The 20,880-nt window shown below is 40.2% G+C and overlaps 1 protein-coding gene across 6 annotated transcripts in view; it reads right to left on the bottom strand.

Annotated features, from left to right (window-relative positions):
* LYN (LYN proto-oncogene, Src family tyrosine kinase) overlaps positions 1-18,107 on the bottom strand; it is a 49,569-nt gene extending 31,462 nt beyond the window's left edge. Inside the window, exon 1 of one of the 6 annotated variants that reach the window (XM_030266218.4) lies at positions 17,899-18,107. The gene's annotated coding sequence lies outside the window, so the exon portion shown is untranslated. Of the gene's footprint in view, positions 1-17,459; positions 17,479-17,673; positions 17,833-17,898 lie in introns of those variants that run through there. The other 5 variants (XM_032746973.3, XM_012571959.5, XM_012571960.5 and 2 more) reach the window with 5 other exon arrangements.
* Between the last annotated feature and the right edge of the window lie 2,773 nt (positions 18,108-20,880).

Below are 20,880 nucleotides of genomic sequence, written 5' to 3'. Positions count from 1 at the left end.
GTATAGCCCCAAGGATGGAACATCTAGTAGGAGCCAGCTGACAACAAGTGCTTACCTAAAGGTGAACCCCACACTGCATTCTCCCAAAGCAGCCCCATACTTGCACTCCAGTTCTGCTCCAGAACACAGATTACAGCTGAGCTTGTGGGCAACTGCTTCAGGACTGGCATCCTGACCTAACTAAAACACCAGTGCAGGGAGAAGTGTACAAATAAATAAAACATTTTATTTGCTGTAAATGTTTATTTGCCTAGCACTCTGTTGCTGTGTCACAAGGAAGTGTTTTATGAAGATAAAAAGAGAAAGAGAATACAGTAAGCAAAGAGCAATACAGAGAGCCCAGCATCATTACAAACCAAACTCCATTATGCTTTATCAGAGAAAAAAGTAATTTATACATAAGAGAAAATATTGCCAGTCCATATTCAGATGTTTCCCATTCCAACAGTTCAGCAATACAGGAGACACTATTTCCTATTCATGCTTTTCATTTATTGTCCTGTCCACATCTCTAGACATGAAAGATTAACAGTGAATTAAAAGAAATTCTATGTAACATAGCTGCTAATATTTATAAATAGATATCTAAAAAAGTAACAGCTACTCTTTTGACAAAGATCATACTGTAGTTTATGGCTAAAAGCTAAACACAAGTACTTAGGTTAACAGCTGCAGCAAGGTGACAAGAATGTAGGTTCAGGAACCCTTCAAAAAGCCACAGAAGTATCCATAAGAGCTGTGACACAGAGCCTCTGCATCAGGCTTTTCCAATACACTGATTTTGATGTCTACATTTGCCTTGAATTTTCTCTCTGAATCCCCTATCTCATCTTGCTACTACAGCACTTGGGTCTTCATTCCAAAATAGTTTGGGAGGAGTGGAAGTCAGAAACTAACGCAGCATTCTTCTAGGGTTAATAGCTACTGCCTGTCCCCAAAATAGAATTGCTTTATATGCCTTTTTCTACACTTCCAGCAAAGTAATGTGTCTAAAGACACAATAATTCCTACTGCAAGGAACCAAGTTTCATGTGACCATCACCTGTCCATCCACCATCAGCACCATTTGGGGTTTGATTTCATCCCAGTGTTTACTCTTTGTATCATCTACAAAGGTGATTTCATTTTTCATTTTGTGTTCATAACCATTCTCTTTCTTGTGATTTTGTTACATACAACACCTATGGTGCATATTAGAAATTATTTCCCAAAAATCCCACTTGACATGTCTGGTGTTTTCTTGACCAAAGTCATGTCTTCATGGAAATGATTCTCAAATCTTCATAGATCATACTCCAGCTTTTCCAATAATAAAGTAACTTTAAAAATAATTAGAACTACAACACTGAGCATACAAGCTCTATTTTATCAAAGTATTCATTTTATCCAATAAATATCTATTGTTGAAAAGTCAGTAATCACGTATCAAAACACCTGCGTGGATTAGAGTTTTAACAGATATATGCATATGTATTTTAACAGGGACATAAATAAAATAAATTGTTATTCAATTGAGTACAAAGAGTAAACTCTTCATTTAAACCACAGATTTCTCATGCATAAGAATACGGAAAAAAAATTAAAACCTCCAACTTACTCTGAGTCTTGAATATTGCTTTATATTTCAACTTCTGAATCAAAGAACAGGAAGCAACTGCTTACATCTATATCCCAATTGGTTTCACACCTAGAGCTTTAAAGTGGGCTTAGAGAGCAGAGGAGTAAATAGTTTAATTTTTAATACCTCTTCCAAAATTTGAAAACAATACCATTGCCCTCTTCTGTTTTAGATGCTTCATTCTGGCCTTTAATGCCAGTTGGTTTGCTGCTACTTCACAAGTTATACTCAGAGGTAACACAGTGATGCCTTCATCAGATCTCCTGAACTCCTGTGCATTTCCCTCAAGGTCAAGGCAGAAATGTCTCGAAACTCAGAGGGATCAACTTAGATTAAAACTGCTGGGGAGGAAGGATGGTAAGTCTGCTCTGCTCAAAGACACAAACACCTGCTTTCTCAGAAGCTCATCCAACATTCTATGTCACTTCAACCAACTGCTCAAATTTATAATTCTATGGAAAAAAGAATTAAAATCTTAAATGTAAGGACTTCATTTACCTTAACCTTCAGTGCCTACTTTCACTTTATGTTTATCTGCTTCCTCATAATCTGTGCTACCCAAGTCTTGCAAGGATCTATTTTATCTCTGTTATTTGGACTATGGGGAGGACTATTTCTAGGAAACTTGGGCTCATTTCTGATCCATCATTACATGGTAAAGTAACTGCCATGGAATATAGAGCAGGAATTTAAAGGATTTAGAGGTCATAAAGCTCAGGAATGGCTTATCAGTACTGGTCTACACTTATTGTGTCAGTGAAGATTTGCCACTAGACCACAGTGAGAATAAGAGTGACAAAAATAAATTATCTGTGGTTGTGAGCAATATGAAAACATCAGCTGGAGAGCAACTGAAAACAAGTTGCTTTCTGTCCCTTGCTGGTCTCAGAAGTTGTTAGATTTAAGCTTATTCAGCCTTATTCTTATACCTGCAATTCACCATACATAGCTATATGTTAACTTAATAATATATAATATTATCTACAGATACACATTTCAATTTTACTCTAAGTCCTGACTGTCTGATAACTTTCATCAAATTAGACTCATGCAAATGCAGAAATCTGGGGTCAGCTTTCATTTTGAGCTTGTTTCACTTCCTACATCTTGTTTTTGCACTGGCAGCTAACTAGGGGAACTTCAGCAGTTTCTTCCTCCCTTGCCTTTCTGCTAAAATGGTTCTATTTGTCTCAGTCAATCTTTGTTGCATGTATTTTAATATCTTGTTAAATTTAGCTTATTTCTGTCGGTCTGGATCATCCCATCTCTGTGTCTCCCAAATGGAATTTATTCCTTATATGATACGCATGGGCATACACACATGGGCACAAATCACCATGTGTCCCTGCAATGCTTATGGCAAGGAGCATGGATAACCTGAATCTACTCAGTGCTTGGCTAGGACAGACTTGTCCTCTGTAGACTCCCACTGCTCCTCAGTTGTGAGAAGCCATAGTCTAGCTGCCAGCATTTAAAAGAAAATAAAAAAATAATGGGGGAATTCTTTTAACTGCTTCAATCTTTTTTGTGGAAAAGGTGAGACAAAGTTAAAATAATATTTTGACATAAATATCTATATAAACAGGTCAAGAAGAGAAACAAGTTAATCCCAAGTGTAAACAACATTACTGTGGTGAAAAAGTATGCAAGAAGCATGTTACTTTAAAATTTCCTCATACCTGGTCTCACTTAAGTCAATCCCTCAAATTTTCCAGGGGTGCATGTCTGTCACAGCAAGACAACATTGCTATCTAATTTATCAACCATGATTAGAGCAAATGACTACAAAATACTCTCTGGGAAAGGCAGATCTGTTCTAGGCAGCACAGTCACTTGGCACAAGCTCAAATGCAAGTTTGCCATGCCCCATTTTTAGAGAGATTAATGGGTGATGGTGGGGAAGAACAAAATATTATTGCTGAAATTTTTCAGAACCGCACTCTGCTTGGCTTAGAAGATGACACGTAAGTCCCAATCTTAAAAATGTTTTGGAGACAATAATGGCATTTAGCCCTTCACCCTCTTGGGAGATTAAGAAGTAGTCATATCTTTTTCAGCCTGTCTTCTAGACTTTAAAGACCAAACCCTCTCAGTTTTTTCCACTGCTACTGGTTATATTAGCAGCCCTTCTCCACATCTGTTTCACTTTGAACACATCCCTTTTAAGTACAGGAGGTTGGAGCTGCCCAGGTGTTTCAAGATTATTTTCAGCAATGCCTTGAAGCAAATAGCATTACTATTTCTTCCATCTATTGAAATATATCACTCAATAAATTCCAGAAATTAATTTATGATTTTCACACTTTAATCACATTGGCCATCCAGTCAGACATGCAGGTTTGTATCACTTTTCATAACGACAAGCTATCATGACAGCAGACTTTCCTATCTCCTGTGGCATTATCTTACACCCTGATATTAGGTTTCTCCCCATTATTTTCCCAGGTTATTAATTGTGCATTATATTCTCAGCCACCTGTGTGTTTCTAATGCCTCTTAATATCACAAGCGGCCTCATGTTTTTTCATTGCAAATGAAAGTACTTTTTAAAAGTCTCAATGCAATGCTAATGTAACACCAGGAAACAGAAAGTGGTCCTGCTAAGGGACTGGTAGTGGTTTCTGTCTGCTGCACTTCCCCCTCTTCTGCTTCTTTCACAATTCCTTCATTTGCAATTGAGACCAAGACAAATTCTACTTTGTCTATTCTATCTCAGATTACTTTTATGCTTTCCTATATCAGTTACAGAAAGTATCACCCTACCACCTTCATGCTCCCAAACACCTGCATTCCTACTACACTCATACATCCATCACATTTCTACCTCCTCTGCCATGTTCAGTTTTGAGCCCTGCACCAGTATTTCCATCTCTCCTTTTCCAAGCCCTGATTCCCAACACAAATGCACAAACATCTCAGTCCAACTAAACCAGTCCGGGTTGGCAGACACTTTCCCAGAATCCTTTACCAAGCTGAGTACTATTCTCAATGAAATTCTCACCACCCATTCCTCTATAGTTTGGTGTCCTGTTTTTCTTGCCCACATTTGCCTTCATATTGAAATGAGGGGTTAGGACTCTGCAATATTCATGCCTCAAGTCCATTTCCTTAAAATAAAAATTCAAGTTAAAACAGGGCCAAAAGGTGTGCTGCCATACAACTATATTGGAAATGGACTGTGGATTAGAATCAATAAAATGGTTTGGGTTGGAAGGGACCTGCAAGATCATATAGTTCCAAGCCCCCTGCTGTGAGCAAGGACACCCTCCACTAGACCAAGTTACTCAGAGCTCCATCCAACCTGGCCTTGAACTTTTCCAGGGATGAGGCACCCGCAGCTTCTCTGGGAAAACTGTGCCAGAGCCTCACCACCCTCACTTTGTCCCTTTGTCCCTTCTTTCCTTAGGAAGAAATTCTAATTCTTTCTAATATCTAATCTAAACCTGCTCTCTGTCAGTTTAAAGCCATTCCTCCATGTCCAGTCACTCCATGCCCTTATAAAAAGTCCCTCTGCAGCTCTCTTATAGGCCCCCTGTAGGTACTGGAAAGCTGTCCCCTGGAACCTTCTCTTCTCCAGGCTGAAAAACCTTATCTCTCAATCTGCCTTCACAAGAAAGGAGGAGTCATACAGCAAAAATCCCCCAACAACTGACATAAGAACCGAAAACTTTTGGTGAGATAAAATATCTGGAGTTGCCATACTTATGCTGCATTTATGTGTTTCTGGAAAAGGCAGATCCAGTCTGAGCAGCAATATCATATCATCATATAATATATGATATATGATATATCATATATCATATCATATCAATTATATAATATAACCTTTTCTTCCTATACTCCCCATTTAATTTTTTTTCTTACTAGATGAGGCTTTTTGCATTAACCAACATGAACTAACACATTGCTATACTAAATGGCAAATAAGAGACTTAAGTTATCACATCTCAAACTTCCAATAGGAAGGAGTGCTTTGGTAAAATTAATTCTATCAAAGTAAACACTTTTCTATATTCAAATGGCACTTTCCAATCTTTGCCTGTCTTGCCTTAAAGTGTCTGGGAGAGGGTAACTTTATTCAGTGCTTAGCTAAAATACACAGTCTTTGCTGGAGCTCATAAATAATAACATAATACATACAATAAATATCATCATAGCTGATGACATGAAAGGTAGCTCTAACAGGGGTGGAAAGCTTTGGCCAAGAAAAAAAATCTTCCATTTTTCTGTAAATTCACTGCAGTTTTGCCTAGATTAGTTAAAATCTTAGTTTCATGCAGGAATTTTGGCAGTGGCTAAAAAAACCCCACACATTAAAGTAAATAAATATCAGCAAGAAACACTGACAATAATGTCACTGTGGTGGTATAATGATGTTATAATACTTTCAGAAGGATGAAAATAAAATCCTGAAACAAAGATACATTGAAACATCACAATGAAATGAAGCAGAGTTTGTACAAACTACTGATCCTTGTTTATACAACTGAAGAAAAAAAAATTACCAAAACACAAGAAAGTTAATCCTCAAAAAATTGTAATTTTGCTAACATTGCATAATAGACTTTATATTTTATGAAAATGTTCCAGATTCATTTAGTCAGTATTTTTGGCACTAATTTTAAACCAAGTCTTACATTAAAATAACATCTGTTTTCTGACCTTATAATACTTGCTTCATTTTATTACAATAATTTGCCTCAACTGCATCCTCCAGAATTTTGAATCAATATCAACAATGAATTAATTCACTTTGCCAGCCCTCAGGCAACCACATCTTCCATTTCCTGAACTTTTTTCCACTGTATCTTTTGAAGATAGGGGAAAAGGTCGAATAACATCTTAATTTGACATAACAGAATAAATACTTCTATCAAATTCTTCAAAAGGATCATATGACATGGAACAGAAAAGCCGTGCCAACACGTTAACCAACTTAAAGCAAAGGTTCCCAAAATACTTTAAAGACTTTCAAGTGTAATGCAAGCTATAAGTAAAAATGTAACTTTCTTGACTGGTAAAAGCTCTCAGTAATGACAAACAGCAGCTTCATATAACCAAATCTCCATTTCCAAATGAAAATTTGGCCAAACCACTACACTGAAAAGGATCAACATTCTTCCTAACTATTAGGAAGTGTCCCAGTCCAGCTAGCAAACCCCAAGGACAATATCTGCTTTCCAAGTTGAGAGTATCTATGACTCACATACTGGTTTTTCAGTTTTAAATTGATGATTTTGGCCAATAATTGCAGTGTGCTAAATTTTCAGTAGTGTATCTTTGCCCTGCACTTTATGTATGTATGTTGCTATGTAAGTCTATGCCAGCCACTAGGATAAGGATCCTTCTCCACTCCTTTTTAGTGATTGGAGCAATAACTGTGGTACAGGAAAATGAGAAACTACCCATAAAAAAACCCAAAGGTGTTGGAGTGAGGTCCAGGAGTAGCCCAAAAGTCTTCATTCTCCTAACAAGTGGCATGATTGAAGGATAGGACAAGTTTCACACAGTTTCTTTGGAGAACACACATCTGGGGACTTCTTCACTCCCAACAGTCCTTACTCAGCTATTTATCGTCCCCTTATCCTTCACAGACAAACACTTTGCGTCCCAAAACAAGGTGTTGTTGAGAGATGCGCAACCAGAGCTTCTATGTGAGTCCAAAAGGCCTGGTTCATGCCCACAGTGGCTTTACTCAGGTGTTGATTTCAATATACAGTTTGGTGTATAGGAAAGCAAAGGCACAGCCGCACAAATATCTGCATTACTGTGCAGTGCCCCATGCCTGCACTTACAACGTGACACGTGGAAGAGAATTGAGAGCTTCTCCCTGTTTTCACTGAGCCTCAGAAGACAACAAGTGACAAAGTGAGCAACTTGCTACCTTATCATGAGTTTGGGGAATCGTCAAATCCAGGCTGTACCCCAATGAGCTCTTCAGCTGGAATATGTTACTGTGCCTTCTCCAGAAGGTGCAAAGGAAGGTGTGTTTGCAGGTAGCAGCTGATAGTTGAAACCTTTGTCTCCTTCAAGTAAAGCAGCTTAATGCTCAGCCTCCACATACCTGGACAAATGGATGGGACTCTTGTTGAAGCAAACTATTAAGAGCTACTATGACTAAGGGGAGAGGATAGTTATTTATGAAGGTGGCCTTCAAGTAGTTAATATGTTGTTGGCAATAAAGAGTATTTTTCAGATGGATCTCTTGCTTTGAAGTGTGCCTGTAATTCAAACCCATTGTTATATTGTAAATAGAATGCAAAGATCATGAACATCATAAAATCACCACAACATAAAATCATAGAATTGTTAAGGTAGGAAAAGACCTCTAAGATCAAGTCCAAACGATGTCCCCAACTGCCACATTAGAGGGGTATTTTGAGGGATGGAGATCCTACCACTGCCCTGGGCAGCCTATTCTAACACCCGGCCACATTGTCAGTTAAGAAATTTTTCCTAATATCCAGTATAAACCTCCCCTGGCACAACTTGAAGCAATTTCCTCTTGTCCTGGCACTTGCTGCTTGGAAGAAGAGATCAAAGCCTACCTGCACACAACCTCCTTTCAGGGCATTGCAGAGAGTGATAAGGTCTCTGAGACTCTTTTTTCTCCAGGCTAAACAACCCCAGCTCCCTCAGCCACTTCTCATAGGACTTTGTGCTCCAGACCCTTCACCAGCTCTGCTGCCCTTCTCTAGACTCGTTCCAGAACTTCAATGTCCTTCTTGTAATGACGGGCCTAAAACTCAACACAGGATTTGAGGTGTGGCCTGACCAGTGCTGAGTACAGGGGTCAGTCCCTGACCTCGTCCTGCTGGCCACACTATTGCTGATCCAGGCCAGGATGCCATTGGCCTTCTTGACCATCTGGCCGGCTCATGTTCAGCTGGCTGCTGACCAGCACCCCCAGTCCTTTTCTGCCAAGCCACTTCTCAGCCACTCTGCTCCAGCCTGCAGTGCTGTATGGGGTTGTGCTACCCAAGGGCAGCACTCACCATTTGGTCTTGTTGAACCTCATGCAACTGACCTCAAGCCATCAATCCAGCCTGTCCAAGTCCCTCATCATGACAATACAAACATGATGGAGGACAGCAAATTCACAGCCAGTAAACCCTGGTGAAGGTTTTAAGGGTGGTCTCATAGAAAGTATGCCACTTCTCCTTTGGGCTTATCTTCTGTTTCCAGTGTGTTTAATAAAAGAGAAATGGGGAACAGAACATAAGTGCATATTAGCTTTTGTTCTTTCAAATTCAGGTAATATATCTCCAGGGTATAAATCAATTTTTATACACCTTACCTGGTTTCATGCATTCTACAATCCACTTTCAACATGGATTACAACAGTTATGGCAAAATCAGGGCAGAATGACATCTGTGTCAATGGATCCTAACTGTAACAGCCTTGCCATTGTGTATCTCATATTACTTTGCCCCATGCTGCATTTGCCATTCTACTTCATTGGTCAGAAGGCTTCTTTATGTGCTGTCAACTCCACGTTTGAATGCTACTACGTACTTGTGACTAAGCTTGCAACTAAAACATAGCATTCTTGCTATAACAGCACCATATTATGTCTTGAGCAGGTCTAAAGCACTGAATTTCACAAAAGAGAAGTAGATTTTTTTTTCACTATCTTCAAACACCAGCACACATTTAAATTGTAAAAAAAAGTTACTCTTCCCGCAGATTGTATTGTGTTTCATTAGCTGTACAGCACTAGATAAACACAGAACTCTCCTGAAACAGAGGATATTGTACTGGGGTATGTAATATGGATTCAAGAATGAATTCTATGCTCAGATAAAAACGTGGGGTTAAATCATTCATGCTGATGTGAGCTAACACTCAAAGTACAGTTCCCCCGGAAAGTTTGCAAACATTGAGCAAGTTTGGTCAAGTTGCAAGAGGAAACTGCAAGAGTCCTTAAAAAAAAAAAATCAGCGCGAAATCTGGTGCCACTGAATTACATGGCAGAAATGAAATTTTTTGCTGTTTAATCTTTGCAGGGATACTATACCAGCATTCAGCACTAACTGTTTAAATATCCACAGAAGGAACCACCCTGTCCTGTTCTCACTGATGTTAAGTAGAAGGATCTCCCTTAACTTCAGGAGTGTAAGAACATCCTCCAGGTTCTGGAACTTCACAGAGTCCTATTTATAACTCAATTATTTTATTTAACTTTAAACTCTTACTAACTCTTATTAACTCCTATTATGTTCCTTCAAGGGCATGAAACTAAACTAGGAATGTACCAGTTGGTTTCTAGGCCAGCTTACTAAACTGTTTCAAGCAACTGTTGCAATTTGTTACATGTGGTATAGCACCAAAGGGTATCATCTGAATCAACAGCTTGCTGCAAACATGATAAAAAGAATTAAAAGAGCTCTATGATTAGCAATTTTGGGAGGTTATTACATTAAGCCTTGAAATCAGAGGGTTATTTTAATAGATACAAGTATACTTTTCTTAAGTCTACCAAACATATCCTGAGGGGCTTCAGAATGTCACAAATTTGGGTGGGAAACAACAAAGTTGACCTTTGCTACTATTTTAACTTTGCCTTGAAATTTCTTGTTTTCTCACTCTAAAAACAACCAACATTTTTGTATTCGCAATATACCACTATTGGACTGTGCAGCACTTTGTATTTCCTGTTGTTGCTAGTCCTGCTTCATGGTCAGTTGATAGTGGAGGAAGACCCAGCAGGTACAACCATAGCAAGTTTCACTGAACCAGGCTCTGGTCCTGCAGGTGACAGCACACAGTTTGCAGGGGCTTGACAGATTTCAGGAGACTCACACCAGGACTTTCTGCACAAAGGGCAGCACACAGACCTTACAAAATAGGCCAGCACTCACAATAATGCTAGCAGACTTAGACTCATGATAAACTGGAGGACCATGATAATAATTATTTTCACATTCATACTGCAGATTGCAAGAATTTCACAGTGCTATTATTACAACCATACTGGCTGCTCATTAAAGTTTATAACCTTTGCAACTCCACATAATTCAAAAGTATACAGCTCACAGGCAGGACATATTGTACTATACTTTGAAAAACTGCCTTAGATTGTGCCAAGCCCCAGTGTTTAAATGTGACTTTAGCACTCACAGCCCATGCAGCTACCTTTCAAAGCAAGAACTAAAACCAAATCAATGTTCACAGTGGTTATCCAAGTTTGTTTCAGGAGAACAGTAATGAGTCCACAGCTTGCATTTTAATTCCACAGTATTATGTGTTGTGCAAAGAAGATGCTTTAACAACTGGTAAGACTTCCTAATTATTTGGCCACACATAGGAAGTTCTCGGGACAACACAAACCATATGAGAAAAGGTGTAGGAAAGGAGGCCAAAATCCTTAAGAAATCAGAACTGGGGTTGATACTGAGGAACAAGTTAAGCAGGAAGACTGCAGAATTAAAAAACAAAAAGAGAAAAACCCAATCAAATAAGAATGCAAAGGATAATAACTAATTGGGTAGAGACAATTGTAGTCCCTAGGAAAGAATTTACTCTCAATCAGTATGATAAGATACAGAACATGTAACAAACATATGTATTCTATGCTCCAACGAGAAATTACTTTCCTGTGTCATACCATACAAACCACCTGCTTTTATTGCAGGAGTAGGGAAAAGGACCTTTCACTCATCCAAACCTAGTCCAATAGATGTGATTTGAATAAGCTGCTCAGATGCATTTTTGACACTTGTAGTCTTGCTTAAATGCTCCCTTAAGAGCAGAAATATCTATCCTGAAGCACCCTTCTCCCACTTGTTTACTCTACCAAAACCCTTTTCTGCTGGTGCCAGCTTCATTGAACTAGGTTCTTCTAAACTTGCACTGCCTTCTCAAAGCTAAATTTTTAAAGTTTCACTTTCTGTGGGGTCAGTGTATGGGACACACCAACACCAGTGAGCACAGAACATCAATCCTGGAGCAAAAGCTGTTGTCTCAGCATCACATCCCCACAATACCAGGACTTGATTTCTTCTCCCTAGGCTTGCATACTCGCTGATAAATCCATGCTCTGCTTCCCTGAAGGAGAAGTGTTTGCAAGGAGGATCAGTGCTGGCTCAAGAGCTTTTTCCATGCACCACAACACAGCACACAAAAACTGGTATGCAACAGGAAGTAAACTTGACCAGAGAAGGTCAAAGCAGCATCACAAGAAGGGCAGACAAAGCAGCAGGAGACAATCTACACCAACCATTTTCAGACAGAAACCCATTTTAAGTCAGTTTGAGGTCACAGTTTTAAATCAGATGTGTTAAACAGCAGTCAGCTGTCTCTAAACATCACTTACATCTACACATAAAATGTACTCTACACAGAAGAGTCTTGCTGACCACCTACAGAAATATGAAGTTACCTTTAAACAAGGCACAGCCTTAAAATCCTTTGAAGGCCATGTCAGTCCTGCCAGACTGGTACTCCACTGGACTTCATATCTCTTCAAGAGGCTGGGGGTATGTATTTCTGGATGAGTATTCCCTGATAAGTAGTTTACAAATAACAACTGGACTATGAAAGGTGATAAGGCTTACTCTTCCAGAAAGGGAAAACAAAATTTGCCACAGATGTCTAAAGCAAGATATGAAATAAACAGTTTATCACACTGACAGTCCTGAAGACTGGAGAGAGTGAAACAGCAGAATGACACTGGCAAAAAAAAGGGATGATGGGAGAAGAAAAAGAGGAAATCATGGTAGGGAGTACTCCTACAGCTGGGTAAAGACTGAAACATGGATTTTTACAGGAAATTGGGGAGCAAAAGCCTCAAACAAACAGCAAATCATTACTAATGAAGACATTTGAAGCAGTGTCAAGGACTTTTTTAGAAACACTGGTAAGTATTATAGCAGAGGGAGGGGAACTGCTCCCAAGGAAATTTAGCAGGAGATTTTGAGAAGAGGAAAGCTGTCCTGGTCAGGCATAGTGGGAGCACTGCAGTCTATTGCCTGCCATCAATCAGGCCACCTACATTCCAAGAGAAACGGGCTTAGAATTCACCTCAGTGTGACTTGGTGCTTCTCCACTGGCGTCATGACAACTGCTGCAATCGCTCTTGAAGCCAGTGCAAGTACAGCTGGACAGAGAAAGGAGGACAAATTGCCACACCAGCGATCCAGCAGAAGAGCTGCTTAAAAGGCAGGTTTTCCAACACCCCTCACAGGCTGCAATGCTTCCCTCCAGCATTTGCACAGTTCAGCATATCTTTTGCAATGGTAAACCTGGAGTTACAAAAATGTACTTTGAATCCCATTTGCACATTCTGCTACATCACAATGGTACATTCAAATGACTCTTGCAATGTATTCTGAACATGTTGAACACAGAACGTCTAATATAGGATTTCCTCTTTCTCCTGCCCATCCCCTTCCTGTTTGTTTACCAAAAACTTTCACTTCCTCAGTGACACTGACACCAGCTCTAGCAATCGCTTAACCCTGGTTCTCCTGTCCTTGTCCACTCACACCTGAATCACAGCTCCCCAGGGCATTTACTGAAGGGTTTTAAGGATCTATCAAACACAAGGTAAGGCTGGGGCTGCCCTGGAGAAAACCATTGTCTGTCCATTGGATCTAATGAATATAAACCTTATGATCCTGATAAGGGACAGTCAAGCAGGCAATTTCAATATATGCAAATATATGTGCTACTATTCAGATCTTTCCTTGCTCAGTTGGTACTACCGGGAAATATTCTTTTTGTCTGAATACAGTAGAACTTAGTCATAGGTCAGACCTACTGATTTATAAATGTGTTACCACTACATAGCAATTCACCCAAACATAGTCTTTAACTTTTGGTATTAATTTTGTTTTGAGACCCTAGTACAGTCATACATGGAAAGAGAAAACCTTAGCAGCCAAATATACTTCTGTACTAATTCCTGTATTCCTGTGATACCATATTGCTTCAGTTTAAACCTAAGGTAAAACCCAAATAATATTTCATTAAAAGAAAAAAATTAAACAGGTTTGTATACACCTATGTGTACAAACTAAGGAAGGAAACATGAAAAAAGCAATATATTGTAGATACCACATCAGAAAACCCACTTAATAGATTATGCTTTTTTTGACGAACTTCCTGAAACTGCTTTTTTTAAACCAACAAAGGAGAAGTTAAAAGCACATCCCAGAGGGAGTCCTTTCCTTTCAAAATTTTATCATTTCCATACTTAGAGCGACCCCCAATAACAGAGAAAACTGCAAGAAGTGCTATTGCAGAAGAGTAGCTGCATTCCATACTTCAACGCCTTTGGAGAACTATTACGTGTTCCAGTTTACAATTGCACTATTTCCTATCACAGCTGGCCTTTGCAAATTAAAGCAAGAAATTCTATAATATGTCAACCACAGGAAGAAGAAACCTTCTGCCACATGCAGCAGAGACCATAGAGGAAGATGTTCACTTTGTTCAGACTGTTTATCATTGGAGTCCTTTGAACTGAAGATGTAAGACAAGTGTGCTGTGCAAACACAGGAACCAATTGTAAATACATAAGATGCCAGCAGTTTGAAAAAGATAGGCAATGCTGACTTAAGGGAGACCAAAGGCTGGCCTGGACAGAACTAGTCTACCCTTTTAACCCACCAGAGAAATGAGATCAACCCATTATTTCCTCCACCTTCCCCCAGTGTCCTCCTTTATTTTCTCCCCAGCAAAGCGTTACTGTCAAAATACCATTTCTCTTCTGACATTTGCCTGACAAAAGTAACTTATCTATTTACCTCTATGAGCAGTTTTTTAGGGCACAAAGCAAATACAAGTATCCCATAAATATTTGGAGGAAATGCTTCCAGCACATGATGAGTTCTGTGTTCGTGTTTTGTTCCATGAACCCACATTTTTCAGGAAAGATGCTGAACTCAAACGTGAATAATTCAGTCTCGGAAATTACAGCATTTAATGACAATGTCAACAGGAAATGTATCTGAATCAGGCAAAAATAAATATAAAAGCACAGACCTTTCCATCCTTCCCTGAAGGACAATGAAGTTTAAACTAGGAACAGTCACACTGAGGACAGTGACATTGCATTTGTCTTTTATTAGTACAGGCTAATTTATTTGAGAAGGCACCATTATTGCTTACAGGGTGGCAGACTCCTCACCCCTGCATGCGTCATTAAAGACTGTTTTCATACAAATGTAATTTTACATTTTTATCTACAGTTTCCTGTGGTATGGCTTAGCAAGTCTGGAAGCCTTTCTTATTACACCATCTCTAGCATTCCTACACTTTCATTAAAGAGGGGAGAGAAATAAATGGGAGAAATAGGAAGTAGGAATATGAACAACAGGACAAAAATCCTAATTCTCAGCTGGGAAACTGGTTTTTCTATAGAATGAAGCCTTTTTGCTTAGAGACAGAAATCCTACAGAGGCAATATTATAACAAATGCTGCTTAACAGATCACATGGGTTGGTGTAATTACTTACACATTTGGCTCCATAGCTTTGAAAGGAAGTATCATTCCCTGCATATAAAGCTCACAGAACTCTCAGGATCCCCAGCTCACAGATTCTCCTCCCATCCCTTGCATTAGCACATGATGGCTCATATTCTTCCGAGATCTCTGTGGCATGAGACATCTCCCTCTGTGTACAGCAGATTGCTAGGAATCCTAGGTTATACCTAACGCCCACCCCATTCATTAGTTAGGTAAGTTAGTTAGTTAGTTATTCCCCATGAACTTATCTTCGGTGTTCACCCAGTTTTGAAAAGGGCTCCCTGAACCCCAAGATAAAAATGGTTTTACAACTCCTTAGACAGAAGAAAAAAATGTCACTCAGTTACTCAGGATATGCACATATGGAAAGGAGGAAAGATCTCATCTCCTTCCCAGATCACCTAGCCCTTTGAACAAAATAAAAATTGTCTCCTGATCAACATGTGCTCATCCCAGAATCTCAAAGATTCCTATTAAGATTCAAAACAACATGCAGAGTAGAGGTAGGCAAACATCTCCTTTTTGTGACAGCAATGGAATCACATCTGAGATTAAATACGGCAGCACTTAAACTTTCCCAAGTAACTACAGAGAGGCCAATGATGCTCCCTGATGTGCCCCACAAGAAGGGCCAGGTGTAGCATCTCTGATTTGGTGAGACAACCCACTGAAGAACAGAACTAAGCTGAGCCAGGAGACATTGGACTTGTTTCCATGGCCTCTCACAGGAATTGTTCCCTTAACACCTGCTGCTCTGTGATGCCATTTAGCTTATAGGAGTCAAAAATGCCATAGGAAGACAGGTCACTTCAATTAGATAAACTGGGTGGAGGGAAAGTACTATGAAATAGTTACTTACACATTCATAAATACTTACCTATTCATAACCACCTGCAAGGAATAGTTTCACATTTATGGAAACTCTCTTGAAAAGGGTAACATTAAACCCCATAGTATTGAACAACTTAAAGACAACAGGGTTTAACTTTGCATTGTAAAGTTTCACAATTGATTGCCTTGTCAGAAAGAGTCATTGCACAGCTCAAGGGTCAAGGGGCTTAAAAAGGAAGGCCTAAACCTTACCATGTCTTCTGTACATTTCTGTAGGAGAAACCTCTTATTTACTCAAAAATGGAGAAAAGCAGAATAACTTGAAGTCAGCCAGCTACTGTACAAGGATAATCATTCTATGCCATCATGGTTAAAAAAAAATCTATCAGAACCGCACACAATTAAAAGAGATTTTTATGTTATTAAGTAAAGAATTCTTTCCTAACTAGTCTGTATCTCACAAAGTTGAAACAGAGAAAGGAAAAAGCTTTAAATCTCAGAAGAGATCCATAAAACAAGAGATCTTTTGATCTCACAGTTCATTAATTTCAACCCTTCTCTAAGGTTTCATAACATCCTATTAACAGTATCTAACTGATTTCTAGCCTGTTGCTACTTTTTCAGAGAAAACGATTTGATTTTTTTCTCATCCATACTTTCAATGCTATTGATAGTATGTATTAAAAAGATAACACCTATTCTGTCCTCAGTGTTGGGTTGGAAACAATCAACACAAACACAATTTGACTCTCCTTTTGGTAAAATTGAGCTATGTTTTCCCAACATAGCTTTGCAATTTCTCAACACGCATCTTCTGCTTTTTGTTTTAACTCTATAGTGATACTGTGTTGAATGCAGACTTATCCATGTGGCACTTGTACTTCACAGATACTTTCAATTAACATTACTATTCCTAAATTGCAAAAGTCATACAGGTACTTGATGGGATCCAGATTAAAAATTTTAATTTTTAATTTCTACTGTGATGTCCTAAAACACATTAAGATTGGTCAGAGTGTTTCTCTTTCTTCAAAGGTGGGAATGAAAGGCAGAAGATGGGATATTGACTAGGGGTTTCAGATGAAGCTAGCTTTGTGCTTCCTATGTATATCTGTGGGAATATGACCTGGCTAAATAAGTTTTAAGTGTTAATCCCTTTGGTCTTTATTGCCAACAGAGGGGAGCAAGGCAGCAAGATGAGTTTGTGCCAACTCATTCACTGCAAACACTTGAAAGATGTAATTTAACAGAAACTCTTAACTGCTTTACTGAAGGTACAGCATCACCTCCTAAACTAAAATTGTAAGGAGAAAACTCTTCAAGACTGTTCCTTAGGAATACAGTACCTATAATAGCAGTCTGCTAGAAACACTGCGCACCAACCATCACAACACCATTTTCTCATCTTTCTTTTAATTCCAAGCACATTTGAATAGACACTTAAGAAGAAGAAGCTTTAACTTGCAGAACGCACGAGAAATTATGCTCCTAGAAAAAAGCAGCGTAAGAAGGGATACCCAGAGATCACATCACCTCACCTCAGTCAAGGCTATCGTTTTGGCTCGAAACGCCGGCTGCGGACTTAAATCAGGTAATTTCACACGCTCCCCGGCACGAAACAGCCAGAAGGCACCCGAGCCCTCCGGATCACAGCAGAAGCCAGGCAAAGGGGTATGAGATAAATCACGCTTTTGAGAACGATTATTTTATCCCAAACGCGGTTATTTCCCTTAAGACCCCATCCAGACCTACCGGGCAGGTCGAGAGGCAGCGGCACCTCCTTGCGGGGGCAGAAGCGAGGGAGAGCCGCCGGGCAAGCGCCTGGTCCCGCCGCTCCGCTCCGCGCCGAGGCGGGGCGGGGCGGGGGCGCGGAGCAGCGCGGCCGGGCAGCCCCCGCGGGAGAAGCGGGGCGCCCGGCCCCCGCCGCTCCCGGGGGACGGCACTTACTTTCCCGAGAGAAGGCACTTGCTTACTTACTTAGCCGGGTGCGCAAGTTGAGCGGCAGCGAGCGAGGCGCGGGGCGCGGAGCGGGCTGTCCCGGGCGCCAGCGGCGGGGCCGGAGCGCGGCTGCCGCTGCGCGGGCGGGGCGCGGCCGCGGGAGGCTCGCAGCCCGGGCACTTCCTGCTGCCCGGCAGCGTTTGCATCTGGCGGACAGCGGGGCCGGCCCCGGCCCGGCGGCTGCCGCTCCTCCGGCTGGAGGCTGTGCCGGCGACGAGGTGGGGCAGGGGGTGTCGGGGGTCCGCCCCGTGGGGCAGGGGGTGTCGGGGGCCCGCCCGCCGAGCTGCCTCAGAGAGGAGCGAGCCATCATGAACCTCGGAAAGTTACAGCAAAATAAAACTCTGTTAGTCTGATAGGCAAAAAAAAGCTCTCTTGTTCCACCAACAGCCAAAAAAACCATCTGAACTCCAAAATTCCACTCTAAGCAGCTTCTAAGGTCCATTGGAGGCTTGGCTGAGAGAAACAAAACAAGTAAGCTTATTTTTCAATGTTTCATTTTATTTCAAGAATGATTTATTAGCCTGGTGAAAAGTGAAATAAAAATCTCACAGGTCAGGAAAACAGGAAATATGAATGCATGGACATAACAGCCAGAGGATGCAGGTGAAAAGCTTTACAAGAACTAGAGTCAAGTGTCATGTGTGTACTGCCAAGCCACATGGGCGAGTTCAGGTCATGGAGATTTCCAAGGCAGAATTTCAAATGAAAAGCATTTAAGCTTTCCATATAAAAGTGTTTAGATAATGGATCGAGTTTGAGAAAGAGTCAAAGTGTTACAAGATGCAAGACATTCAAAGGCACCTCCGTACGCTTTCCCAAAGTCCACCAGCACAGCCTAACTGTGGGTTGGAGTGGACTCGGGAACTGGTGAGGACTTCTAACAGGACGCCCAAATAGCTGAAAATAGCTCAGTGCAGCTCACACCCTGTTGGGTTCATGAGGAGAACCTGATTAATGTCAATTAACTGATAAGATCTTTGGTGCTGATGTAAAGGCCTGGCACTCCTGGCAATGTGCAGCTGGCACAATCACTGCACTCTGCTTGGCGTGTGCTGCAGTCCCGTCTGATGCCCTGGCTCCATCACACAGGTCTCTGCCTCGATTCTCTAGAAGACTCAGTCCATAGAAGCAGTGAGACCATAGTGTCACATTTCTTAATCAGTCCCAGATGTCCCTGGGCATCTGTGGAGCTCTGAAAAGCAGTGGGTAATAGTTTCTGGTCTTCTTTGAATTTTATCATCAATGATTAAAATAATGTGGAAATACTCAGCATTAGACCAGCCTCTAAAAGTATTGTAGGGTGAGACAATAAGGAATTCCTCAAGGAGAGGAAAAAACATTTACCAATTTTTAAGTAAAAAATTGGTAAATGTTTTCTCCCCTGCCCCAACTTAGGTAAAGGTATTTCATAATAACAATAACAATAAGAAAAAAAAACAATAAAATGAACAGACCAGACAACAACCTTTTTCCTAATGAAAAGTTTCTGCAAAAATGAAAGATCTGACTAAATATACATTGTCTTGGGTTTGGGGATTTCTTTTTGGTAGGAAATTTGGATTCCAAAAGTTTATGTAAAATGAGCTATTTCTGTTTGGAAGTGCACAGTTAGTGCCTCATGTTTCCATTTTCCTCTATAGGACAAGCATTTTGATCTTGTAACTTTCTTCTTGGAGAAGTGGTGCACAAATCGCACATCTGTCTTGCTCTCCCTCCTTTCCTCTTTGTATCTTCATTTCATTATAAAGTATTCTGCTGAGTTTAATATTCCCCTTCTCCTAACAAAGCATTGGTGAAAATAAAATTTAGTTTCATAAATGCATAATAGATTCCAGCAGTCAAGTAGAATGCAATCCTATCTATAATGTGAATAATCTGGAAAAATAAAAGAGGTGCTGAATTACCCTAAATAGATTGCTGTGCAATAGTAAATTGTGAGACAGGACAAACTCATCAGGTCTGCCCTAAAGGAACTAATATGAAGAAGAGTTAGAGTAGAATAAATACACTGTGCTTTATACTCTTTTTTTAAAAGACGGGTTGTTAGTATCCCTTGAAATGTCATGGGTTTATGTATCCTTGTTCCCACTGTTACAAATATATACAAAATCTACTTTAGAAAGCGTAAGCAGGAAAGGAACTATCTCATTATATATTCATCAAAAGGGGAAAAAAAGCTGATTCCAGCCTCACTACATCTATAGTAGATCAGCTGTTCATCACATTTTAAATGTATTTGTGCATAGATCAAGAGAGTTGGGGGATGGTGTAAAATGGAGCAAGAATGAAACCTCAAGCCTGTCACTGAAGGGGAAGTCCTTGCAGGAAGGACTGTGAGTCACATTAGCCAGCCAGTTCATGCCCAGCAATTGATTTCCCGCTTTGGGAAGATTTGACTCCCAGACAATGTCTCTACTGCTGATTTAAGCATGGCTGCAAGGCTGTGATCCAATATGAAGGCCAGCTGGCAATGTAGGGGTCCACGTCCACGCTCTCGGCATCCAGAACATGGGGACAACCCCAAACTGGCCCATGTGTCCTGGTTTCTGCTGGGATAGAGCTCAGTTTCTTCTTATTAGCTGGTGCAGTGCAGTGTTTTGGATTTAGTATGAGAATAATGTTGGTAACACACTGTAGTTTAGTTGTTTATGCTTTCCCTAAGTCAAAGTCTTTTTAGTTTTCCATACTGTGACAGTGAGCAGGTACACAAGAAGCCAGGATGGAGCTGACCTGAACTGGCTAAAGGGATGTTCCATACCTGTCATATCCAGTATTTAAATATATTTATACATAAATATATTTAAATACATATCCAGTATTTAAATATGTGGTGAGCAACTCTGTTGGACAACACTTGGTTTCTCTTGGGTTTTATTCCCCTCTCTCTCTTGCTCTCCTTTTCATTACTACTACTACTACTATTATTATTATTATTATTATTATCATCAGTAGTAGCACTAC

The sequence above is a fragment of the Taeniopygia guttata genome, chromosome 2 (genome assembly GCF_048771995.1).
Source record: "Taeniopygia guttata chromosome 2, bTaeGut7.mat, whole genome shotgun sequence".
Lineage (NCBI taxonomy): Eukaryota > Metazoa > Chordata > Aves > Passeriformes > Estrildidae > Taeniopygia > Taeniopygia guttata.
Note: the sequence above shows the minus strand (reverse complement) of the source record. Positions and strands in the feature narration are given on the sequence as shown.